This window comes from Lepisosteus platostomus, chromosome 7, assembly GCF_059453375.1.
Source record: "Lepisosteus platostomus isolate fLepPlt1 chromosome 7, fLepPlt1.hap1, whole genome shotgun sequence".
NCBI lineage: Eukaryota > Metazoa > Chordata > Actinopteri > Semionotiformes > Lepisosteidae > Lepisosteus > Lepisosteus platostomus.
The window spans coordinates 30,234,676-30,248,264 of NC_142617.1; the positions used below are offsets into that span (position 1 = coordinate 30,234,676).

At 37.1% G+C, this 13,589-nt stretch overlaps 1 protein-coding gene across 4 annotated transcripts in view; it reads right to left on the reverse strand.

Moving 5' to 3' along the window:
- Positions 1-13,149, reverse strand: part of nav1a (neuron navigator 1a) — a 257,779-nt gene extending 244,630 nt beyond the window's left edge. For all 4 annotated transcript variants that reach the window (XM_088639806.1, XM_088639807.1, XM_088639804.1 and 1 more), the window contains exon 1: positions 12,867-13,149. The gene's annotated coding sequence lies outside the window, so the exon portion shown is untranslated. The remainder of the gene's footprint in view (positions 1-12,866) is intronic.
- Positions 13,150-13,589: the final 440 nt, after the last annotated feature.

The window sequence follows — 13,589 nt, forward strand, 5'->3', positions numbered from 1 at the left end:
AGAGTCTAGAGTGGAGGTTGCTAGAGAGTAACCAGCAGCAGGCCTGGTGAACAGGTCGGAACTGTGGACAGCTGAATCACTATTCAGAACTAGCTCTTCATCAGGAACGAACCGGTCCTCTTCCTGACTTGCTGGGACCCACAGTCATCTTTTCTCCTGTGCACAAACTGTGCTAGTTAAAACCAACACTAACTAGCAGGCCAGTGAGCATCTGCAGCGCACCGTCGCAAGCCGCACAGCACAGCCTGGCACCTAGCCAGAGAGCGCGGATTGGACAGCAACAAGCCTGCAACAGTTTCTTTGTGCCCGCAGGAGATCTGAATCCCCAAAGATTGGATGAGTTATGTCGCATGGTTGGACTCTAAAGCCATCAAAAGAATCAACTTTGTGATTTACTGCTACAATTAATAATTGTCTCAGTAAATGCCCAAACCCTACAGAACTGGTGCCTTCAGAGAGCCACTACATTACATATTTGGCGTCCCTGAACCGATTTTTCTTACAATCCTGAACCTTAGTAATATTAAAAAAACAATTATCATTTGTGTAATTAATCTCAACATTCAAAATTGAGACTGACAAGAGACAGTGCTTTTCAAATGTATTCAGACCATCCCTATGGAATCCCATTTTGTAAAATTGTACAATGATGCATACACATTCTAAACTTAATATTTTAAATAAAACCTGAAAGCTCCATCTGAAGATATCTAAGGGTAAGATAAGACAATTTCAGAAAAAAAACTAAAGAGAAAAAAACTGAAATATGTTTAATGTACAATTATGCAGACCTGTGATCACAATATTGGATGGAATATCTGGCTGAAATATGTGCCCAATCTTCTTTACAGGTTTCCTCAGGCTCTTACAGTACATTGCTTATGTACTGTACAGCCGTGTTCAAGTCTTTCCACAGAATCTCAATAGGATTCAAGCCAGGTCTTTGACTGAGCTACTAAACGATATTACCTTTCTTATTGTTAAACCACTACTGAATTGTTCATTTTCACCACAGATTGTAGTCTTTAGCAAACTGAAACAGGTTTTCCTCTAGTATTTGCCTACACATTGCTCTGTCAATTTTTTATTCAGTCTTACTGTAACAAGCTTTCCAGTCCCTGCCGAGACAAACATCTCCAAAGCATGATGCTGCCACCACCATACTGAACTGTAGGGATAGTGTTGAGTGGAGAATGTGTGTGTTGGGTCTGAACCAAACAGGACTCTTGGCAGTTGCAAGCTCCATATTAACATGGTTTATTTTTAGTATTGACTTTGTTCTTAACACCCTGCCTTACAAGAGAGTTTTGTGAGGTGTTCTGGATATTTATGACTGATGCAAATCTTGACCTATCTCAGCAAAGAGTCCTCAGTTTGGAAGGGCAGCATGATTTAGGTGGTACAAAGCATCTTCCATTCTTTGATGATTGAGTAGACTATGCTCACAGAGATATTCTGAAACTGATATTTTTTGTATTGTTCTCCTTTTCTGTGCTTTTCTAAGACTTTATCTCTTACCTACTTTGAAAGCCCCTTAGTCATCATGATTGAGTCTTTGCTTGACATTCACTGCATAACCAAGGAACCTTACTGGGACAGGTGTTTATATTCACTGTCTACTATTATTACCACTATTAATACAGTATATATCCGCTATTATTACACACAGACAGAGGGCAATCAAGTAATTGTGTGGCTAATTAAGTTAATTTTGGTCACCTACAGTAAATTAATTTAGGTTTGACACAGCAAAGGGATAGAGCATTTATGCAATCATAATTTTCCATTTCTCTCTTACATTAAATATCTATTACCTTTCTTTTTCTTTTGTGTGTTGAATGTGTCCAGTAGGTTGTGCATGTAAGAGATATTAATCGCTATATCAATGTGTCATGACTGCAAGCTTTAAAGAAACAAAAAGTGAAAACTGTGCAAGGGTGTGAATACTTTTGGAATAAGTGTACTGTACATGTGCTGCTACCCTTAAGTGGTGCTTTCACAATAACTGGTGAGGAGTGTTTTGAAATTCGGACTCATTATTTTGTATTTCGGTAATGTGTTACAGCATTGATAAACAAAGACATTTGGTGAGTTTTATGATTTCACATCTGTTTTAGAGTGACACCTTCTGATGAGCTACAAGTATAACAAGCTGAGAAGCAAGAATTGTACACATATTCGGAGTTCACAGCTCACACAGTGTGTACTATCTATCCAATTGTCTTTAAAAACATAAAGTATGCTTAAACATTCTTCTTCTGTAAGCTTCTGTGATCACATATTGTAATATGTCACACAGATTGTCACACAGACATCTTTTCTCCACCATCAACAGACTGCTCAAGCCAAACTGCCCCACCACATTACCTGCCTCATCACAACTTTGCAACACATTCTTAGATTTCTTTAGTTCTAAGATTGACAACATCCGGCATCACATTCTCTCCACTACGGATATAATTTCCACACCTCCTCCCTCCTCATCCAACTTCTCTGGTTCCCGTCTCTCCAGCTTCTCTCTTCTTGACTCAGCATCCCTAAACAAACTAGTTCCGCGCATGAAACCCACCACATCTATTTTAGATCCCATTCCCACCACTTTATTCCAGTCCTGTTTCTCTTCTCTCTGTCCCATTGTCCTCAATATAATACATGAATCCTTGAGCACTGGCATTGTACCAACGGTCCTCAAAACTGCTGCTATTACCCCAGTGCCAAAGAAGCCTAACATGGCTCTCGACAATCTTAACAACTTTCGCCCCATCTCCAACTTACCCTTTCTCTCTAAAATTCTAGAACGTGCTGTCACACTTCAGTTACATAACCACCTCATGACAAACAACCTTTTCGAACCCCTCCAATCTGGCTTCCGTCAACTTCACAGCACAGAAACCGCCCTAGTCAAAGTCACCAACGATCTCCTAATAGCTTCTGATTCTGGTTCTCTTTCCATACTCATCCTTCTTGATCTCAGTGCTGCCTTTGACACTGTTGACCATAACATCTTGCTTTCTCGTCTCGAGACTGTGTTTGGAGTCTCTGACACTGCCCTCAAATGGTTTAAGTCTTACCTCACTGATCGCTGTCACTTTGTCTCTCTCAATGGGTACAGGTCTGAAATTGGTCTTGTCAAGTCTGGTGTCCCCCAGGGCTCAATACTGGGCCCCTTGCTCTTCAGCATTTACATGTTCCCACTTGGTCAGCTTTTAAGATCACATGGGCTCAGCTTTCATTTTTACGCTGACGATACTCAAATATACATCCATACCAAACCCGACACTGATGTGGCTGTCTCTATTCTATCTAATTGCATCTCTGACATAAAAATTTGGATGACTCAAAACTTCCTTCATCTTAACTGTGACAAGACTGAAGTCATGCTTATTGGTACTCCCCATCAACTTCGTAAAGCCAGTCCTGTAACCCTGTCTGTAGATGGCTCTGTACTTGAGCTTCAATCAAAATTGAAAAACCTTGGGGTTATATTCGATTCTGGCTTAACATTCGACCCACATGTACAGCATACTGTCAAAACATCTTTTTTTCACCTTAGAAATATCGCAAGACTACGCCCTATGCTATCATTAACTGTGGCTGAAAAGCTGATCAACATATTTGTATTCTCTCGAATTGACTACTGCAATGCTCTACTCCCTGGGGTATCTAAATCTACTCTGAACAAGCTGCAGTATGTCCAAAATTCAGCAGCCAGAATCCTGACCAGGTCTAGTGCAAGTGTTCACATTACTCCTATACTTGAGTCCTTGCACTGGCTTCCGGTCAAATTCCGCGTAGACTTTAAAATCCTCATGCTCACCTACAAGGCTTTACATGGCTTGGCACCTCAATACCTGTCTGAACTTTTATCGCCCTACTCCCCACCTCGCAACCTCCGCTCTTCAAATTCTGCCCTCCTTACTGTCCCCCAAGCCCGTCTAGATTGTATGGGTGACAGGGCCTTCTCCTGCTATGCCCCCAAGCTCTGGAACTCTTTGCCCAAGGATATTAGAGAGTCACCTTCTCTAAACTCCTTCAAATCCAGACTCAAAACCTTCTTCTTCAGAAAAGCCTTTACTTAACTGGTTCCATTCTTCACCCCTCTGCTCTTCTTAATACCATCTTCCACGGTCTCCTCTATTGTTATTGTTTATTGTTGTAATTATAATTGTGTCCTGTCTTGTGAAATTTTCTTATTTATTGTTGTAGTCTTCTTATTTATTGTTATTGTCATCCTGTAAAGCGCTTTGAGAAGCCACCTTTAAAGGCACTATATAAAATAAAGTTTATTATTATTATTATTATTATTATTAATGTATTTTAAATTTAAAATTATTGTCTCTTTCAAGCTCTTATCTTACCATTACAACTAGTGCTTGAAGGTGTAGTGTTTTGTGTTTTCCTGTTTAAAATGTGCTGTATATTCCAATTCCACTGGCTACAGAACAGTTTTAGACATTTGCACAGTGAAAATAGAGTTTTGTTTATCTAGGTCTGAAATTTGGCACAATAATAATTATAATAATAATTGCTTACACTTATATAGCGCTTTTCTGGACACTCCACTCAAAGCGCTTTACAGGTAATGGGGACTCCCCTCCACCACCACTAATGTGCAGCATCCACAATGGCATAGTAGTATTGCTGCCTTGCACTGCTAGGGATTCAATACTGGACCTGATGTCTGTATGGATTTGTATGTTCTCCCTGTTTTTGTGTGTTTTTCCACTGGGATGTGGTGGTTTCTGGGAAAATTAGCCTTGTTGAGTGTGTGTATGTTTGTGTCAGGGTGTCAGGGAGTACCCTTTCTTACATATTGTTAGCTCTGGCTCCCCCAGAATCCAAGAAGCGGTTACAAAATGGTTGAATGGATAGTTCTAAACTATATATTTTAATTCTGCAAAGGAACTACGGAAAAAAATGTAGCTTTAGTATAGACCTAAGAACCGCAAATAGTATTAAAACATTATTGTTGTTTTATTTTATGGTTAAACATTAAATTTATTAAAATTTATGCTAACATCTTCACAAAGGTCTTCAAGTCTAGGTAGACCACTGAGGTGATGTCCTTTTTATTTCAGTTTACTGCCAGTTGGTTTTGTGTGCTGTTCATACTGTTCATCCTGCAAAATCATTATTTAGTCATTAAGTAAAATAGAAAAATGACCAAATATTGCTTTCTCACACCAAGCAGCCCTCTCTATACTCACAGTCCTAAATGAGCTGAAATCAGCACGGAGCCAGACAGCTTATTAGAGAATTAGTTCTACAGGATAATGTACCGTGGCTTACACTAGCTCCCTTTCTTTTGTTGGCATCACACATGATCTCCACATGATACCCAGCTGAATCTGACAAGCTCTTGGACAACCCTTGTCCTTTTTTCTCTTTGTGCATGTTCCTGTTTTTTTTTTACCCCCATTAGCCCACCCCTTCTTGTGAGGAGACATCACAGGACTGCAGCGTGACATCCCTTAGAGAAATGTCAATTCCAGATGGTCCCGAAATTACCTCATGATTTTCCTAAATGGTTTACTTTCTCTCTCCATCAGTGGATTTTTGAGAGGTTATCATTATGTATTATTAGACTGCACTCACTCTGTCATAAAGTAAGGCAGCTTTTTTGCATTTAAAGTTGAACATGTTGTCAGCAGTTTTGGTTTCTTTTTTTTTCTTACTGCAAACAAAGGCTTACAATTTTTCCTTTTGCCCCAAAAGGGAATTGCTTTAGGAAGGTGTACATCTTCGCTCAGACAGAGGCACTGTTAGGGTGCAGGGAAAGCCACTGGACTCAAAACTACATGCTGCACAGTATCACATTGTCTATTTAAAAAAGAACCAAATAAGACCAGACAAAAAGTTGGATTTCTGATATCTCATTGGGTGCAGAAAGGGATTGTACTGTATGTATCAAGGCAACATACAGTATATAGTATTTAGAACAAACAGCTGTGTTTAATTTCTTTCCACTTTTCAGTATAGAGCTAGCTTTTATTTGTAAATGCATAAAACAATAGTATACATGATTCAGTAGCATGTACACAGAAAACATGGCCTGTACTATATGTTTGATTGTGGTGAGGAAACATCAGAGCACAGCACCTAAACCTTTTGACCAAACCTGCAGCACCTAAAGGCTACTGTTGGAGGTCTCATAAGAGATAAAAGCAGGAGAAGCTTATGGCTTCAACTCTAAAAAAGTCTACTGTAAACTAAGAAAAATAATTGTTAAAAATAATTGGCAAACAGAACAGATTGCATGCCTTTCTAAAAGTTATTGTCCTTGTTTTCAGCCTCAAAATTTAAAATACAAGAATAATACATTTCTATTTCAGTTGTCCCTGGCTTGATTGTTTAACAACATCTTTTTATGGCTTGTCCTCTTTACAGTTAAGACCTATACATGCACCTGTCTCATATTTAGTTTAAGATAATTCTCACAAGGAATTTAAACAGGAAGACACACAAAGATGGATCACACAGTCTTACAAACTCTTTTTATCTATCCTGATTCCTGTCAGTGGCCCTTCTTAGTTTAACCAATTTGCCTGGTATGAACTAGGCTATTTCTCAAGCCTCCAGCAAAAGAATAATATATTTTATACTCTTTATAAAGGAAAAGAAACAAACCACATACATAAACAAACAAACAGCTGATGAAGTGAAGAAGTCAATAAATAATCAATGATCCTTCACATAATTTACTTTTCATATATTTCTAAATTAATAAAAAATGCTAGCCTGTAGGTTATTAAAACTAGACACATGCTCAGGTTCTTTTAAAGTGCTGTATTGAATGGTGCATCATAAATAATGCTGAGACCAGCAAATTAGATGGTAATATGGAATGCAGCCTCTACGCTCTGGTTTGTTCTGAACTTATGTGCAGGCACTCAGCACAACCACCATGATGCTTGCTTCACCAGAAACCACATTCTCACAAAAGCAACAAAAACAACAAAATCATTGATTTTTACCATGACAAATGCAAAATTCTCCCACTTTGACACATAGAAGAATTGTCTGAGGAAGTATGACCGCTCTGCCTCTGTGTTATCCATTCAGCTTCTGCGTTGCTTCTACTGCCGCAGTCTATTCACACATCATCTCTGTCTGCCTGGAAGGGGCTTGCTGGCTCACATAGTACAGTGCAGAACTATTATGTGCCATTAGTCACACTTTAGGACACCTGAGCCATTAGCAGGAAAAATATGTCCAAGCGCTTCTCAATCTGACATCCTCAGTGTCTTTTTCAAAGGTGCTTATTGTAGCCAAGTTCACACACAATCATGCAACCAAGTCAACAGGTTTAAGACTCTGATTTTATCTTATCTATCTTCCCTTGGTGTTAAAAATCAAACTGTATCCAGGTCACATATACTACTTGTTTAGTTTTCATTACTGCCTTGTTCCTGTAGGTATTTTTTTATCAGATATTTGGATGTCTTCAGACGTAGTGAATGACAATCGAAAAGATGAAAGACAAAAAGATGAAAAATCTAAAGTAAATAACTTTTGGAATAGTCTACTTCAAGATGTTTAGAGTTATATTTGTGCCAGGTCATGGGTTATGTCATGTAAGCTATAACAGGACAGAGATTTACAACTGATTACATATTTATTTAGTATATTTACACAGTAGGGTGGCATGGTGCTGCAGTGGATAGCATTACTACCTTGCAGCACCGGAGGTTCAATTCCTGGGGAGCTCATATGTTCTCCTTGTGTTTGCATGTGTTTCCTTTGGGTGCTCTGATTTCTTGCCATAGTCCAGAAATATTCAGGTACTGTCGATTAATTGGCTTCTGGAAAAAATGGTTATGGTGTGGGTGTGTGCGCATTTGTGTCTGTGTGTGACTTGAGATGGACTTGTGTCCTATTCAGGGTGCATACTGTTGTCAGTTTGGGCTCCTGTTCCCTCAAGACCCTGCACTAGATAAAGGCGTTTGGAAAATGGATGAATGTGTTTACATTCAGTATATAGAATCTTTGGAAAAGAACTGACTTCAAGACACATCATGACAATGAAAATTCCAGCTCAAAGAGATAAGGTTGGAGTTATAATGGCACTAATGCCAATTTGGGAATTGGGAAGGATTTCCAAGGAGAGCTTGAGAACTTTTCAGGTGAATACTGGAAATGCTGGAATGTCCTTTTGCCTCAGAGTGTAAGTCAAAGGCAGCACTTTATTTGGTCAGATAAAATGAAGCTAAGATCCAGTGCTTTGTACTGTATGTCAACAAAGGAACTTCCACCACACCATTTAGCAGTTTTTCTATGATACTTGCTATATCTGTTAGCATTTATTATTAAATACATAAAAGGAATAGGTTTAGCCCATTGTTTTATGCAGCCAGAAATACAATGTCTACTTAAATAAAGGTGAAAGTTAAACAAATGATCCGTGATAAGTACAAATAAATGAACTAAATAAGTGTGTGTCACCATAGTGTACTATGCCAGAGATGAGAATGAAAGGGTTTTAATAATTGTTACAAGAGCTAATTACAGACATACAGCTGTATTTGTACTTGTGACTTAAGGAGAAAGGAAGAGAGGAAATGGATGCAATGAGCAGTAATTAAAATGACTGTAATAATGGGGAAGAGAGCAATGAGGAAGAGTTTGCTACAGATACAGGGATCCATGACCCCAAGAAAGCTCTACAGGGTATTTTTAGAGCTCTGGCTTAAACAATTAGGGCATTAGCAAGAAACTAACTAAAGCACAGAAGTAAAGTCTGCTGTTCAGTGAATAGCTTTGATACCTGGCAATTTCTTTTTCAGATTCCTTTAAGACTAGCTTTAAAACATGTTTGTTGTTTTAAAATTGATAAGTACTGTATATATTTATTGACAATTTTCAAAAAAACACAACAGCTCTATAAAATATAATAACAAAACACATAATAAAAATAAAACTAAAATACAGAGTAAAATGTTAAAATAAACATCTAATTAAACATTAAAAACTATAATTCTATCTTTAGTTGTAGAAATGTTGTCATTTTATCACTGATGTCATTATTGACTAGCATGTGTGAATATAAAAAAATATGTACTGCACGGCCACTTAACCCACCAGAATTTATTCACTTTTGTGCTACCATGATCAGTTATTACTCACAAGCAATGAAAAATATGTCCAAGCATGTTAGTTTGAGTAAAAAAAAACTATAGCTGAAAAGCCTGTTTTAAAGGTCTGAGTTGATAAAGATGTTATATATTCATGTGCATGACAATAGTCTCTGCTTGTGTGCTGATTTCAGAAAGGAAGCTTCCAGAAACTTCTTCAATTCCAATTTCATCTTACAGCAATACCTTGCTGAGGCAACCGTAAGATGTCAAAACCTATTTTCCAGACACTGTGGGGCATAACCAAAACACATTACACCTTATGTAGTGTCAACATAAAGATCTACATGACATAGACCACACACATTGGCGTCTTTATTAAATAAGGACCAGAGTGCTCAGAGTGAGATTACTCACTAGGAGTATGCCTTGTTTTGTCAGCTTGGAGTTTACCATTATGAATCTTTGTCATAATGAGTTAACCATATGTTTACAATGGGGTGGCATGGTGGTGCAGTAGCCAGCAATACTGTCTTTTAGTTCTGGGACCCAGGGTTCAATTCCTGTGGCCTACCTATGTGGAAGTTATATGTTCTCACTACAGTATAGTATCCCAAACCCAAAAGATACAGCGGTAGGTTAAGTGGATTCTGGGAAAAATCCCTAGATTGAATAAAGCAGTTAGAAATGGATGGATGTTTATATTGGTTCCCATGATGTTAACATACCTTTCCTGTGCTTTAATGCATGCATGGGAATACCATGATAAATGCAGTAATAATGAATATTTCTAAGAAATGTTCACAATTGTAAGTCATGGTTTGCTAAAGGTCAAGCATAGTCAAATACAGTGAAGGCATGTAAAAATTACAGTAAATCATTGCAATAAATTGGTATAACCCCAGTAAGAAATGTGAAAACACTATAACACACATAAGTGAATAATATATTATTATTCTTCCTTCAGGGAAAATAAAGTATCTTTCACTATCCAGTTCAACTTTAAATGACAGAATTGTGTCTTGTCAGAAAAGCTTTGTAAACAAACCAACAGGTAACCTTATAAAGACCCTTTAGCACAGAAAGGCTGTTCATAGTTGAATCTGAGAAATTAAGTCATTATATTTTTAATAAATCAGTACATTTAAACCACATCCATCACTTGTTTTTAAAATATATTACACCATTATTTTTAGAAGTAGAAAATATGAATATGCTGGAATCCAACACGTCTGAAGTTTATGGATGTCTTCATCTTTAAATTGTTTTTATCCCATAAAGGCAGACTGAATTTGAAGGTGTCTATTTGGGAAGAAAAAAAGGACTTGCAGATAGAAAGTGCAGCACAAGAGCCATCTTCTGAGCATGATAAAATTAAAATTCAGCACACTGGAAAGGGTGTGATGTGCACAGGCTTTGTGAGAATGCGATGACAAGGCTGCAGTGTAGTTTGAGATCATTATTCGCAGGATGTGCAAGGAGATCCCTGCACAGTGCGGTATAAAATATCTGCAGAGTCTGGGAGAGACTGAACACTCTTGCCAGACTGCAGTGACTGGGATTTGCTGCAGGAATAGCATCACACTGGCCCCTACTGGCCATTTATGGAAATGATTTCTGAAAAACCCATGAAGGTAAAATAGTGCAATGTTAAAGTAAATAGTACAATATTACATAAAAAGGACAAACTAATAAACTACTAACTAACTAAGTGTTCTTACAATTTCAAGTTTTGCATTCCATTAATGAGTAGTACATTTATGTTCTCTAATTTCTAATTTTCTTTTATCAAACTTCTTTCATCTGATGTACCTCCTAAAATTCATGGTGGTGGTCATCCTATGAATCAACCAACTGACTGAGATAACATTCCCTTCTAAAACTTTGTCCTGAGCAACAACAACGGCAGCCAAACCTAGGCTTCTTAAAAGTAAGACTGCTTTAATGATATCTATACAATACAGTGATATCTGGAAACATTTTTGGGTTTTGAGGCTAGAAAACCTGGACATACAGTACAGTAGCAAACACTCTAGAACTAAATAATTATAAAGTTATAACTGCAGTATCTAAAATATCATTGTTGAAAATAAATTAAACTAAATGAGATTTATTATTGATTCTGGTGCTATTTTCTTAATCAGGCAATCTACTGTAATATCAAGTCAAGTCAAAGTTTATTTATCAAATGCACAACAATACGGCATGCAGCAGTAGTTGCTGGCAATGAAATGTCTTAGCAATGAATATGCTGGAATCCAACACTGAAAATGCGTCACAATAGTCTTGTAAGGTGTCTGTTGGTGTTCATAGTGGTAACAACAATGCATAGGGTGTTTGGTTGTATAAAGTAAATGTGACTATTGTGACTATTGTGACTAAAATGTGACTATTGTGACACTAGTTTAGACATTAGAAACATTAGTTTCAGTTTGGAAGACCGGAACTCTCAAGTGTGAAAGGAAGATTCATCCATCCATTTTCTAAACTGCTTTATCCAGTACAGAGTCGTGAAGGAGCTGGAGGCTAACAATGCAAGCAATGGGCACAAGGAAGGATGGGATGTCAATAAGAAAGATTCAAATTATTATTGTTTTTTATTCCAGAAACTAAATAAATGTCACTGGGGAAAACCAGATGGTATTCTACCACAAATCACCCAGATGCTTGAGGTTGTTAAATTCATGACATGTGGAAGAATGCAGCAAGCTAGCCATAGCCCAAGCTAATTAACTTTCTGTCTATGCCCACCTTGGGCATTAATGGTGGCAAGCATTGGCGAGACTGTCAGTGAAATCTCTTTAAAGCCATTAATTGCCAACATCTTAGACAGCTGATGTCCTGGGAAGTTTACAAATGCATGCATTTGAAATTCAAATTTCCTCAGGGAAATAAAGAGCCAGGAAAATATCAGGCTACCCCTGTAGAAATAGATTTAGCTGAATTTAAGCGATACACCTGATCGTGCACAGCAAAAACAAAGAACAGTTGTGGTTTCAAGAGAAGAATGAAAACAACTTAACTGATTTTAAAACTATGAGCCACAGGTGCAAAGCAGCTACAGTAGATGAAAACATTTATGTTTTAGGAACAAGTGCTGCATTGTTTAAAATAAGCAAATATGTAATTGACCATCTGGCCAAATATGCACAAAAATATAAAAGCCAACATCCTTAAATGCCAGATAGCAACAAAATAGAAAGTACGGTATTTTCCTTATAAGGCCATTGGTAAAACAGAAGTGCTATTGTTTAATACCAGACAACAACACAGTCATTTTATTCAGAAGCATTTTGCAATGCACTTTTTAAAAAGCCATTTTATATAACATAAGAAGAAGATCCATACTGTTTAAAATCATTACTGATATATTTCTTGTTACTGTAAATACAAATTCAGAAACCATAAGGAATATATTGTAATTTATTAGTCTCTAGTCCTACCCTTACACTTGATTTAATTTGCTAATTTTGAGAATCAATTACTATAGCACCAAATGATATGTTTTCATCCATCACCTAGTACTTTAGTGACCAATCTTAAATAAACATACTAATATAAAGGACTCATCAGATTAAACCATTACCAAATGATCTGACTTGCATGAATAATGAAGAGATTTTTTTTAACAAAGACAAATCTTCCCCTTCAAACATTTGAGAGCAAACAAATCCACACGTACAAATTAACACCACTTACAGTAACAGTTACACTGTTATAGTTTACAGTGACGTCCTAGCATTCTCAAATGCATTACATACCAAAAGGAAAATAGATTCTGTAGAAGTAACTTACTTGGCCTGGTTTCTGTTCAATCTCTTTTAATCCATGTGGAGCTGAATGTGTGTAATCTTAACAAAGATCTGTGTACGACTGAATTAACAAAAAGCACCTCCTCAGCACAAGACATGATTTGCGTTCTAGTGAAATGAAACAGCTCTCATTTTTGCTTTCCTTACTTAATCCATCAGACACAGCTATAAAGAATGGATGTCCGTCAAAGCTGGACAATAATCTACTGTCTCTGATTCGATTTATATGAGCTAAAAATAAGGAGCGTAGCATGTCTCAGTTTATAAACCCATGATTCTGAGAAACAAAGCATTAGGAAACTTTAGTCACAGAGATGTTGTTTTTTTCACTTTAAACTTCCTCTTTTGCTATGTCTCAGTTCTGTATACTCATATCACAGTTCAAGTTAAGTTGTTGCTATATTACAAGGTTTAAAAATATTTTTTTAGTTTTCAATAACTTGCTTTTTGCACAGGCAATTGCACCTTTCCAGAACCAAACTTTCTAGGAGTGTTGTGTAGTGTTGGAAAGCTAACATATTTGTGTTAAATTGCCAGTGGTCAATGCATGTTTAAGGGGGTTGTCAATATTTCAGAGAATAAATCAGTACAGAGAGGAAATAGATTTAATTTGAAGAAATCCACCTTTATTTTAAGTAAATGTCACAATAAGGAGAAAAATATACAAAAAGAAGCAAAGTATTGCATAGTGTTTACAGAGAAAGAA